Consider the following 13,386-nt stretch of genomic DNA (forward strand, 5'->3'; position numbering starts at 1 on the left):
GTGAGGAGTCCCACACACATGCCTGTGCTACCACGAGCCCCACATGGCTGTCCCCAGTGCCGAACTCTATCTTTTGTGTGTGGACGTCTGTTCATGTTCATGTGTGTGTGCATGAGAAGGCCAGAGACCCACACTGGGTATCATCTTCAACACTTCTTTTTATTTATTTATTCATTTTTGTTTTGTTTTGTTTTGTTTTGGTAGTTTGAGAAAAGTCTCTCCACTCGCTGGCCATTTCAGTTAGGCTGACCACAGTGTCCACCGCCACCGTCTCACCAGTGCTGAGGTATGAACATGCGTTGCCATGCCCTGATTTTACATAGGCACCGGGATCCCAGCTCAGGTCCTTATGTTTGCAGAACAACATGCTTCACCCACAAAGACATTTTCCCAGTCCCAACATTTCCATAAAACATGAGCCAAAATAAAATCTTTGTCCTTCAATTGCTTTCTGTCCCCAAAAAGGCAACTGTTCAGAAGCATTGCAGATGGCGGCCCCACAACCAGAGCTGTCCCCTACAGTGGTCAGAGAGGCACACAACAGATCAGAAGCTCATAGTGATGATGATGATGATGATGATGATGATGATGATGATGATGATGACGACGGTGATGGTAGGAAAAGTAATGATGATGATGATGATGGCAAAAGTGATGATGATGATGATAATGATGGTAAAAGCCATGGTGATGATAAAAGTGATTGTAGTGGTGATGATATGGCCAGTGGTGATGGTGGTGATAATAATCGTGTTACTATCATTTTAGCAAAGAATCTAGGTGTGAGCATGCAAATACCCCAGAATTCCATTCCTACAGGAACAGTCTGAGACCTACGTAAACATTTGCCTTCAAAGGCATTGTTGAAACAGCATCTATACCAAGACCATGAGAAGACGTCTGAGGATTTGGGCTATCAGTCGCTACCATGGAAGCCTGTGCTAAATAGCCAATCACAGCCTGGTGGAAGTCTAGTCAGCTACAGGTCTGCTCACAGCGCAAGTGCACAAAGCTTCCAGAGGCCTGGAGAATGGAAAGAAATCCCTGTACATCGTAACTTGAGTTGACCATATTCTTTTTTTTTTTTCTGTTTATTTGTTTTGTTTTGTAGACAAGGCTTCAGGTAGCCCAGGCTAGTCTTAAACTTGCTATGTAGTTTAGGATGACCTTGAACTTCTGATCCTCCTGCCTCTAACTTCCAAGTGCTGGGATTATAGGCATATGCTAATATGCCCACGTTTTAATTCAGTTTTAATTAGATTATGTTCTTGTAATTAGTCAGGGTTCTCTAGAGGAACAAAATTTAGAATGAATGGATTTATATTCATAGGCTGGATGTCTCAGCTGGTCTTCCGTATGTGCTGGAATCCCAAAGAAGTAGCCTCTAATGCCAGCGAAGAGATGGACTTGCTAGAGAAGTGAGAGCAAGCAGGCAAAGGCAGAGCCAGCTTCCTTTGTCCATGTCCTTATATAGGCCGCCAGCAGAGGTACAGCCCAGATGAAAAGTGGATTTTCCTACTCTATAGATCTGAATTAAGCCAGACTGTGGTGATGCATCCCTTTAATCCCAGCAGAGGAAGGCAGAGGCAGGCAGATCTCTGAGTTCAAAGCCAGCCTGGTCTACAACAGTTCCAAGACAGCCAGGGCTACACAGAAAAACCCTATCTTGACACCCTCCCTCAAAAAAAAAAAAAAAAAAAAAAAAAAAAAAAAAAAAAAATCCCAAAAAAAAGATCAGGTTACAAATGGGTCTTCCCACGTCAAATGATTTAATTAATATAAAAATCCCTCACAGGTGTGCCCGGCCATTTGGGTTTTAGTTAATATCCAGTTGCAGTCAAGTTGACAACCAAGAATAACCATCACAGTTCTCCAAATTAGAAACGTCAAAAGTGCAATCTCCAATGGCCAGTAGATAGTGTCTAAGGTACGAATGACAAGTGTCCTGGATCACGTGCTTTTGGGAACATCCAAATTAATGTTTGTTTGTTTGTCTGTCTGTTTGTTTAGCAGTGCCTGGGATCAAACCAGGGCCCCAAAACATGCTAGGTGAGGGCTATCCCTCCAAGCATAATGTCTGTGCTTGCTAGCTTCATGTCAACTTGACACACGCTGGAGTCATCAGAGAAAGGGAACCTCAGTTAAAAACTAAAAACAAAAAGCCTTCATAATAGCGGGCTGTGGGCAAGCCTGGAGGGCATTTTCTTAGTAGTGATTGATGGGGGAGGTCTGACCCACAGTGAAGAGCAGGGCACTAAGCAGCACCCCTCCACGGCCCCTGCGTCAGCTCCTGCCTTCAGGTTCCTGCCTCCCTCCAGTCCCTGCCCTCATAGCTTCTGAGGATGAACTGTTTCATGGAACCATGAGCAAACAAACCCTTTCTGCCCCAAGCTGTTCTTGGTCCTGGTGCTTCCACACAGCCGTGGTAACCATGACTAGGACACCCCTTCTCAACGAGTCACAGGGAACATCATCAGTAAAAGGTTGAAGCCCTACAGGAAAGGAGTCCCTCAAGAAGTCTGTCCTCTCTCCTGCTCACTCGGCCTTCCAGGTTGCTGGCAGCACAGTCGTCCGCAGCAAATCACTTCCTGATCAGCTTGCAAGGGGTCAGGGAAGCTCAGGAGTGAGCTGCCCTCCCTCAGCCATCCCTGACCTGGTCTCTGTGTTTTAGGGACCTGTGTAAGTGGCTGGACACCTCCTCCCCACCGAGAAAAGTCAGGCAAACAGTGCTTATCCCAGCCTGGTTATGTGGTTGTTAGAATTACTGAAACTGCTAAAGCTTTAGTTTCATCTAGAAAGTGGGGACAATAACACGGCCGCATGGACAAGATGGTTATAGGATCACAGGGATTATATGAAAACCCACAGTACAGGGTGCTGTTAATATTACTGATGTTGTGTCAGGCACGGTGGTGCAAGCCTTTAATCCCAGTGCTCAAGAGGCAGAGGCAGGCAGATCTCTGTGAGTTCAAGGCCAGCCTGGTCTACAAATCATATCCAGGACAGTCAGGGCTGTTACACAACAGAAACTCTATCTCGAAAAAAAAAAAATATATATATATATATATAATTTATATATATTAATATATATATACATTATTACTCATTTCATTCGGAAATATATATATATTTATATAAATATATATATTCGGAAATATATATAAATATATATATATCTATATATATATATATATATATATATATACACGCTGTTACTCATTTCCGAATGATAGCGGTCGGTGGTGGGGATGATGACAGCAGTAATGATGATGACGATGGTGGAGATGAAGGTGATAGAGGTGATGATATGATGGCATGGTGATGATGATAAGAATGCAGATAATGAAGAAGAAGATGATGATAGAGGTGGTAATGAAGAAGAAGATGATGACAGAGGTGGCAGTGGTGTGGATTGGACCCCTGGCACTGTAAATGTCAACCAAGTGGGCTCCCAGCTGTATCCTATTACAATTATTCTTGCCCCTGGCAGTGGGCAAACAGGTACTTTGTTGGTGATTTTCTTACAGCAGTCAAGGGCAGAGCTGATGGCAGTCCTTTGATCATCCTAGCCTGAGGCCTGGCTTGGTGGCCAAAGCTGTCTTAGGCCTAAGACTCATAAAAATCTAATTGAATCCAATCCAGGCAGCACAGTGCAGAGGAGGAAGAAGACCACCATGCTACCCACAGACCTGCCTTCCAGTGCATGGCACAGGCAGGTCATGACACCTACTTGCCACTACGCCATGCAGAACGGGTAGAGGATGACACCCGGGGGCCCGCCATTGTGTAGCCAAAGCCATCACAATGAGTATGAGGTGGTCAGATGAGAGAGAAAGAGAAGTAGAATGGTTTGAGCGTTGTGAAGAGAGATGGAACTGGAGACTTGAGGGTGGAGAGGAGTAGCCTGCTTCGAGCCACCTTTATCCTACTCCCTGAGGCCATCCATGGTGATGCCCAGCCCTAACTGCCACTGAGCTCTGTAGCTCTTCAGAAGCACGAGTCGATGTCTGTGGCTTATGTTACCACTAGAGAACACGAGAATGTTCCTGGTCAGGGCAACAGCCAGGGACCATGTGGATGTTCAGCCCCACCCCTCACTGGATGCCATGCTCTGGAGAGTTGCCCCCATCTCTCTCCGCTGGCAGCACTCAGGAGAGTGGGCCCTGTTCCTTGCCCAGGCGGCACAGTAGTGTTGAGCCTGGTAGCGGGGGTGCGGCTGAGCTGTCTCCGAGGGCGTGAGTATGGGAGAGCCGACCCTGCTACTCATCTGCGGCATAGGTCAGAGGCGATGCCCCTCCCCCCAACACACACCACCTCGGCAAGCAAGAAGGCAGCACACAGGGTCATGAGCTTGGGAGGGCCATCTCTGAGCCTCAGCAGCCGCAGCACTTGGGGCAGCAGGCCCTGTACCTTGCCTGGACAGCCCAGTAGAGCTGACCCTGGCGGCGGGAGCACAGGTGAGCCAGCCTGGAGGGCAAGAGTGCAGAGTCCACCATTTGTCAACTGTAAGGAAGCATGGGTGCAAGGGTGATGCCTCCCCCCATTGCCCCTCACCACCTGCTGCAGTCGGAAGAGCTCACCCTAGGGTCACGAGAGCAGGAGAGCTGATCCTGCCTTCTACCAATTTGGTGGCCAGGCAGAAGCAGTGCTGGAGGGCTCGCCCTGGTGGTGTGGGCTGACCAGCTCAGCTACCACCCAGGCTCAAATCAGGGCCCTGAATCAGCCCACCCCAACATCTCTATCCTCTGCAAACAGTTAGGATGTAGGCAGTCCTGCAGATCCAAAGCTGCAGGACCTCCATGACACAGGGCAACAACAGGATAACCGGGAGGAGTCCCAGTGAGGAGCCAGCATTGACGGTGTCACAGAAGCCAGATTTTGAACCAGACCAATGCATCATTGCCATGAACATTTGCAAGTGAAGATGTGTGGACAGAGAGGTACACTGTGGGACACACTGTGACACACTATAGCTTCCACGATGTTTTTCTTGTTTGTTTATGTGTGTTTTATTGGGGGAGGGGAATTTGCAAGGGTGAAGGGTAAATATGAGGGGACAGAGAGAGGAGTGGGACTAGGGTGCATGATGTGAAACTCCCAATCAATAAAAAGTTAAAAAAAAAATTACTCTTGACAGAGGAAAAGAAATTGTCATTAGAACTTTCTGTTAAAAGGCCTGACTCTGAGGTTTTGACAGCACTGGGACTAAGGGTGGGCACTAGACCCTTTGTTTTCTGGATTCAGCTGGGCACCTGTTACTTGCAGGGCTATTTGTGGGCCTTGAAACAAGCTTCTGCCTTGGAAGAGGTTACCCAATGGGCAGTAAGCCAGGTGGATCATGAATGGCACAGCAGCCCATCTGATCCAGGGACAAGTGCCCTCCCTCTGCCCTCAGGCACCTGCAAAGTATTTGGCACCTTGAAGGGAGTCCGTGGACTTCAAGGGCATAGGACAACTTTTGACAGGTGGAAGTTCTGTGACCTACAGCTGTCCCAGCCTGGGGATCTGGGGAGGGCTCCATTTCTGGATGTCACAGCTACTCAGACCATGGTGAGGCTGGATTTGATTGGCAGCTGATGGTGAGCTCCTGGCATCCCCGTGGCAGCAGTGATCTGGGCTCACGCCTGTGGAGATTGGAAAGGGGACACGGCAGGGCTCGCTGGTGTGCCCACCCTTCCCAGCCTCACCAAGAGTTTATGGAGATGTACTTTTGTAGGGCTACATCCTTGAGCAAGAAGGGGCTATTACAAGCATAGGAGAATGCTGGGCAGTGGTGGTGCACATCTTTAGTCCCAGTACTCAAGAGGCAAAGGTAGGTGGATCTCTGAGTTCTGCAGAGTGAACTCTGGTCTACAGAGTGAGTTCCAGGACAGCCAGGGCTACATAAGGAAACCCTGTCTCAAAAAAAAAAAAAAAAAAAGCCAGGAGAGCCAGGCCCAGCTGTTTGTCATTACAGCCTGGGGTCAGGACATGGACTTCAGTTTGCTGCATGGACAGGACTCCCAGCAAGCCTTTCTAGAAGAATAAATACAGTCTTGTTAATAATTCTGTCTAAATCACCAGTTGCAAGTCGGCTCTGGATGTGTGACGCCAAGAGAGGCTACAAAAGGCCCGGAGAGACTCATTACGCAGAGATAAAACATGATTAAAAATCAATGCAGCCACCCGCGGATGGGTTTTATGAGGCCTGGACAGCGAAGGAAAGAGGCAGAGCACTTTTACCCAAAAAAGCAGGGAAGCCTACAGGAGCTGGATGGGAGTTCTAGGTGACGGAGAAGAGCTAGCTCTCAAAACCAGTTCTACCTGGGCCTCAGTCTGGAAGGTTTTGGTGCCGTGATGACGCCAGATGGACGGGACTAGCTCAGGACACAAGCACCTGAGATGCTGGCCTAAGACTCTGGGGAAACTGTGGGCGGACCAACTGGCCCCTGGGCTCTCGCTGCAGAACCAGGTGAGAGAATAAAACAGCCCAGGAGGCAGCTCCCCTGTGCTCACTGGGTCAGGGCCCCTCTGAGACAGCCTTCGAAATTCAACAGGCTGTGTTCCGTCCACATTGCTAGGAGAGAAAGCACTTTAACCCCCGCACTTGGGAGGCAGAGGCAGGTGGATCTATGAATTTGAGGCCAGCCTGGTCTACAGAGCGAGTGCCAAGAGAGCCAGGGATACACCGAGAAAGACCCTGCCTCAAAAACAAACAAGAAAACAAAAATTCTGATTTGGCATCTTCTAGGGAACCTTCCCAGATGCACTAGGAACCCAGGGAGGGCTGTCAGATTCCCCTTGCCTCATTCAGAGTGGTACACGTGCATGGTTCAGATGGCTAAAGCAGAAACTGATCTGTGTAACTGAGTCCCCCCGCATCGGCCTTCGGACGGGGTGTGATCTAGAGTTCCCAGGCTATACGTGAGTCCGATGTTGTCTCTCTGTTCCTGCCTGTGATTCCTCCACATGGAGGACATTCTCAGAAGAGATGCAGCAGCTGGGGGTTCTCATCTCACTAAAAGAGACCATTTCCTCCCTGTACCCTATGCTGCCCCTTGAGACTCCAGGGCTGGTGCCCAGAGACTCAGGTCACTCTGAATTTGTCTCTATTCTAACCCCCCACCGTGTGTGCATGTGCGTATGTGTGTATGCGTGTGTGTGTGTGTGTGTGTGTGTGCGCACACACATGCACGTCTAAGTTGCTATTTTATTGCAGTGATTAAACACCACGATCAAGGCAGCTTATAACAGAAAGCATTTGATTTGGGCTTGCTATAAAGTTTCAGTGTTAGTCCATGACCGTCATGACATGAAACATGGTGGCAGGCAGGCACAGGAGCAGGAGCTGAGAGCCTACATCTGGTCGACAAGCTCAGAGGAGAGAGAGAACGCTAACCAGGGATGGCTTGAGCTTTGAAACCTCAAGGCCCACCGCCACTGACACACTTCCTCTAACAAAGCCACACCTTCTAAACCTCCCTAAACAGTTCCATCAACTGGGAACCAAACATTCAAATATCTGAGCCCATGGGGCGATTCTCATTTAAAACACCACGTGTATGTGTTATGTACATGTGAGCACAGGTTCCCAGGGAAGTCAGAAGAGTCTCCAGACCCCTTAGAGCTGGAGTTACAAGCAGCTGTAACCCATCTACATGGGTGCTGGGAACCAAATGGACCCTCTAGGAGAACAGGAAGTGCCCTTAACCAATGAAATCTCTATCTCCTTCAAACAGGTTTTTTTTTAAAAAAAAAGTTTTACTTATTTGTGTAAGTGGTATATTCGTGTGTGTGTGCGCGCACATGTGTGTCCATGTGCAGAAGCTAGAGTTTCGTCAGGTGTCCCTCTATGGTTCTCTCTACCTTGTATTTTGAGGCAGTCTCTCACTAAGCCGGAAGCTTGCTGATTTGGCTAGGCTGGCTAGGCAGCAAGACCCTCGGATCCACCTGCCTCTGCCTCTCTAGTTCATGATGGAGTTACAAGTGTGTGGCACTACACCCAGATTTTTAAGTGGGAATTGAACTCAGGTCCTTCTGTTTTCTTCCATAGTGTTGGGGATGGAACCCATAGCCTTGAGCATGCTAGACAAGCACTCTGTAAGAGTGTCACAATATTGGCTTTTACGCCGACGTCTTTGGTCCCTTTGGGTTAGTTATCTTTGTATCTAGAATAAGGGAAAGGCCCATTTGACCTTAGAGACGTACATTGGCTGTACACAGTCCTGTTCCAGTTGAGAAGTCCAGCCCACTGATGGGACAGTTTTGCAGATACACAGGTGGCCAGTGGGCACATGAGAAGATGCACAACCTTATCCCACAGGAATGTAAAGGAAAACAGCCGTGCACGGCTGGTCTCACCCCCGGGAGAAAGTGTGATCGGCTGACAGTGGTGAGGACGCGGAGGAAGAGCGACTCTGGTGGAACTGCATCTCTAAGAATGAAGTCTGCAGGGCTAGGGAGATGCCTCCGCGAGCACAATGCTTTTGGTGTAAGCTAAGGAACTAGTTAAGAAGGCACCTCAGCCGCTTATCCTGGGTCTGAAACCCAATGGGACGATTTTTTTAAAATTAGATGACATTTTAAAAAATATTAAGGGGCTAAAGAGATGTCTCAGTGGTTAGGAGCACTTGCTGGCCTTTCAGAGGACTAGAGTTGGGATCCCAGCACCCACATCCAGTCGATTGGAGCCACCTGCAAATCCAGCTGAAGATCTGATGCCTCTGGCCCCCATAAGCACCTGCACACATGGGCAAAGCACCCCCGTAATTAAAAAATAAAATATTTTTTTGTGAGGCAAGTTCTTACTATATCTCCCTGGCTAGCCTGGGACTTTCTATGTAGACGAGGCTGAACTCAAATTCACAGAGATCTGCCTGCCTATGCCTCTCAAGTGCTGGGATTAAGGGTATGTGCCACCATATGCAGCTAAATAAAAAAGTTTGGAGAAATATAATGAAAAATCTAGTATTTAATGGAAAATCTAATACCAATAGAAAAAGGCCTAAAGTATGCTTCTCTACAGGTATACCAATGGCCAATGAGCACATAAAAAGACCCTCAGCAAAATGTCAATCAAAACCATAGTACCTTCTACTTCTTACCCACTTGGCTGGCTTCTGTTAACAGCAAAGTAATATCCAAAAACTAACAAGTGTCGGCAAGGATCTGAGTCAGAGACCTTGCTATTGCTGTGGGCACCTGAAACCTTGTAGCAGGATAGGACAAGGCAATTCCTCTAAGAAATTAGATACAAAATTACCATGTGAGCCAGCGAGCCCACATTTAGGTATGTACTGGGGCTTTAGAGACATTTGCACACCGATGTTCAGAGTGGCATGATTCATGATCATTTTCAGAATAAAGTTTCCAATTATCAGCCTCTTCCTAGGCGTTTCATTCTTCTCAGTAAATAGCACTATTTTCTTCTGTACTATTGGTCACAGTGTATAGAAACACGATGGACCTTTTTGTTTGCTTTTTAAGACAAACAAGGTCTCACTCTGCAGACTTGGCTGGCCTGGAACGCAGAGATCTGCCTGCCTTTTTCCTCCTGGGTGCTGAGAATGAAGGCATGTGCCACCATGCCAGTTGGACTTCTTTACAATAAATTAAAAATATTTCTTAGGATTTCTTTTCTTTTCTTTTTATTTCTGGAGCTATTGTGCTGGCTCCTTAGCCATGTTTTTGTTTGTTGGTTTAACTTTTTATTGCTTCTTTGTGAATTTCACATCATGCACCCCAATCCCACTCAACTCCCTGTCCTTTTGTACCCGTCCTCCACCTTTGCAACCTCCCCTGCAAAAGAAAATAAGCTTAAAAAAAAAGTCTTGTTGTAGAAGCTGTAGCGTGTCGCAGTATGGCCCATAGTGTGCCCTTTTGTCCACACATCTTCATTTGTAAATGTTCATTGATGAGCCACTGGTCTGGCTCCAGGCCTCTGCTACACTATCAACACTGGATCCTCTGGGTATCTTATTGCCCCGTGTCATGGAGCTCCTGCCGCTTTGGATCTGCGGGACCGACCCCTTCACACACTCCAGCAGTTCATAGATGGGGTAGATATTGGGGCTAGGCCAACTCAAAGCCCGGATCTGGGCCTGGGAGGTAGCTGAGTTGGCCAGCCCCATTCTCCTGGGCTTGCACCACCAGGACGAGCTCTCCAGTACTGCCTAGTTAGCTCACCCCGTGCCACAGCCAGCAAGAGGCATGGTCAGCTCCCCTGCTCTCATGTCCTCAGGCCAGCTCACCTGCACCCTGCCATCAGGATCAGCTCGACTGTGCCGCCCAGGTGAGGTACAGGGTCTCTCTCCCGACTGCCTTAGGTGGTGAGGTGGGGGAGGGCATTTCTCCCTCGGCCATGCCATCCCACAGCAGATGGGGGTGAGGCCTGCTTTCCCACACTCACACCCTCAGGCCTGGGTAACCTGCATCCCCACCCACCCCTGGCCATCAGGATCAGCTCTACTGGGCTGCCCAGGTGAGAGTCAGGGTCAGGTGGTGGTGAGGGGTGGGGCTAGCTCAGCATAGCGCCTCAGGCCACAGTCCTGACCAGGGACATCTGCATGGCCTTTGGCGGGACAACACAGACCCTGGCTGCCATAGGACTCAGACGTGGCCCCCAGCAGCAGCCTGGGCCCAGATATCCCCGAGGTCTCAGGTAGCAGCACAGGCCACTCAGAACATCATGCGCCTTCCCCGATCCCCCAGCAGCATGGCCCTTAAGAGATCCACAGGGTCTCTGGGAGCATCCTAGTCCATGGACATCTGATGTCTTTGGTGCTAACTTGAGCCACAGATGTCAACACAGACCCCAGCTACAGCAGGACCACTGATCCAGACATGGCCCTTGTTGGCAGCCCGGGCTATGAACTCACCATGGCCCCTTATCTGCCTGTCCCTCACTGCCATCAAGCTTCCAGTTCTCCCTTTCCCCCCCGTGTAGGAGGCCCTCGGCTTTGCTTTCTCTTCCACCTCTCCACTGCATGCTCCATCTTCCCCACCTCTCCATCACATACGTGTTCATTCATCCATTGTAGTGGTGCCTGTGGCAAGGGCTTGGGTGCTTTCTCCTTGCCCCTCCAGCTGACCGTTAAGGTTTCTTTGTAATTGTGTTTATGGATGTGCTGCAGCGCCCTCCCTCAGAGGTCAGACTTCTCAGAGCTAGAGTTAGTTACAGGTGTCTGTGAGCCAACCAGTGTTTTGGTGCTTGGAACCAAACTTGGGTCCCTTGAGAGACAAGATGCAGCAAGTATCTTAACCAACAAGTCACTTCTAAAATAAAAATTTAAAAACCATTTATTATGTGTACACGCCCACCACAGCATGGGCGTGGAGGTCTGAGGACAACTTTCCGGAGTCAGTTTTCTCCATCTCCCATTTGAGTCTCGGGGATTGAACTTGGGCCATCAGGCTCTGTAGCAGGTGTCTTGATCTGCTGAGCCTGGCTCTGCAGTTAATTTTTGTGTATCGATAGGGCATTTTGCACATCACATTCCTAGCCCTGGGCTTAACCCAGGGGGCAGGTATTTCTGAAGTCACTCTGACTGACTCATACACAACAGGCCAGGCCTGGAGACAGTGTGTCAGCGGGGGCTAATGCAATATGGAGAGGGTAGCAGTGGGGAGAGAAGTGAGAAGGCTTGATCCACAGGGCCGAGGCGGACCTGGAGAAGACAAAGCATCAAAGAGAGCCCAGCCTTTCCACTCCGGTCACACTGACCAGGGCCGGGAGGGATGGTCAGCTACGTTCCTGGATACGTAGCTTTGATGTACTTTTAAAAACAAGGCCAGGTGGCAGCTGCATAAGCCAGATGAAGGAGTTCAGATCAGGTCCAGGCTGAAACAAAATCTGGGTTATCAGGGAGCCCGAGCAGGATGGAGGAGCCCGCCCTGGGCAAGAGTGGGTGCAGAGCCCCAGGACCCAGCAGAAGGACACAGGAAACCTGAGTGGCAAGGTGACTCAGCCAGGAGTCTGACCTGCAGGTGGCAGAAGTCTAGAGACAGAAGAAGAATATCTTCTTGTGACAAGCCTCTTGAGGTGAAACTGAAAAGGGCGAACCGCCACGTGTGCCACAGTTCCCGGAGGCTCGCTCCGTCTTGTCTCTCCCAACACTGCAAGCCAGATGTAGCTGCTGGTGCTCAGTCTTAGCCTGGCAGACGTTAGCACGGAAGGCCATTTTCAGCCCTCACAGGCTGGAGTGCACTGATGCACTCACTTTGTGGCTGTCGGGCATGCTCTGAGCTTGCACCCCATGCCTGTGTAATGAGCAGATTCCTCACTCCTGTGCAGGTCAGCCATGCCCCTGCCGTTCCTAAGTGGGTCAAGTCTTTCTCCTGGGGTAGGCAGGCCAGTACCAGGGGCCAGGGCTACGTTCCCAAAGGCCAAGGGGCCTGCGATGTCACAGGGGCTCCCCTGGTGACATAGAGCATGGCCTCCTTACAGTTCCCACTTACACAGGCCTTGCTTGGAAGCCAGAGGAGCTCACAGCTCTCAATCTGTCTACCTGACAGACTGCTGATGAAGGCCACCGCAGGCAGCTGTGCCCATGAGGGAAGAGTAGAGGGCTGAGTGGACTCTTACAAGGTCAGGCAGACAGCAGCACAGACCATGGTACCGCAGCGCAGGATGCTTCATCAACACAGGGCCGATGGATAGCGGAAGGGCCCAGCCCTCACATTACTCAGGCCAGTTGGCTCTTTGGCTTCAGAACACTGCCTATCAGACCATCTTGTGGACAATACAATTATACCTCCCACCAAGGATGGCTGCCACCTGACATGGAGGAGGCACATGTGACAGGCTTGCGTACACTGGGAAGGAGGGAGGCACTGTGGCTGTACTGACCACTGGGCTGTGTGCCCACAGTGGCTTTTGTATTTCCTCTATGGGACTGCTCACTGACCCTTTCTGGGTTCTTGTAGAGGTTCCAGAACCAGTCAGCATCCACTGTGAACTTAAGAAAAAGAAAGATTTTGAGTGTTTTGATCATGTATGTGTTTAAGTACCACAGGAGTGTTTGGTGCCCAAGGCTAGAAGAGGGCATCTGAGCCCCTGGAACTGAAGTTCTGGGTGGTTGTGAACCACCATGTATGTGTTGGGAATTGAACCCAGATCATCTGTAAGAGCAACAAGTGTTCCTAACTGAGTCATCCTTCCAGCCCCCACTGTACACTCTTAACGCCTACGCGGTGTGGAACTCTGCTGGATAAGGTTGAAGTCTGACATCTCCAGATAGCTATTTGTTTGTGCTCCGTCTATGATGATGGACTCCCTTCTCTCGTCAGGGTTCTTTTCCCCCCTGATCTGGGTGACCCCAGATTTTGTAAGGAGTGTCACATAGCCCTCAGAGTAGATTACAGGCCAGACCCTTTCCTGAAAAGAAAGCCTGTCCAACAAGCATATGG

This window comes from Psammomys obesus, unplaced genomic scaffold (genome assembly GCF_907164565.1).
Source record: "Psammomys obesus unplaced genomic scaffold, mPsaObe1.curated_primary_1811, whole genome shotgun sequence".
Taxonomy (NCBI): domain Eukaryota; kingdom Metazoa; phylum Chordata; class Mammalia; order Rodentia; family Muridae; genus Psammomys; species Psammomys obesus.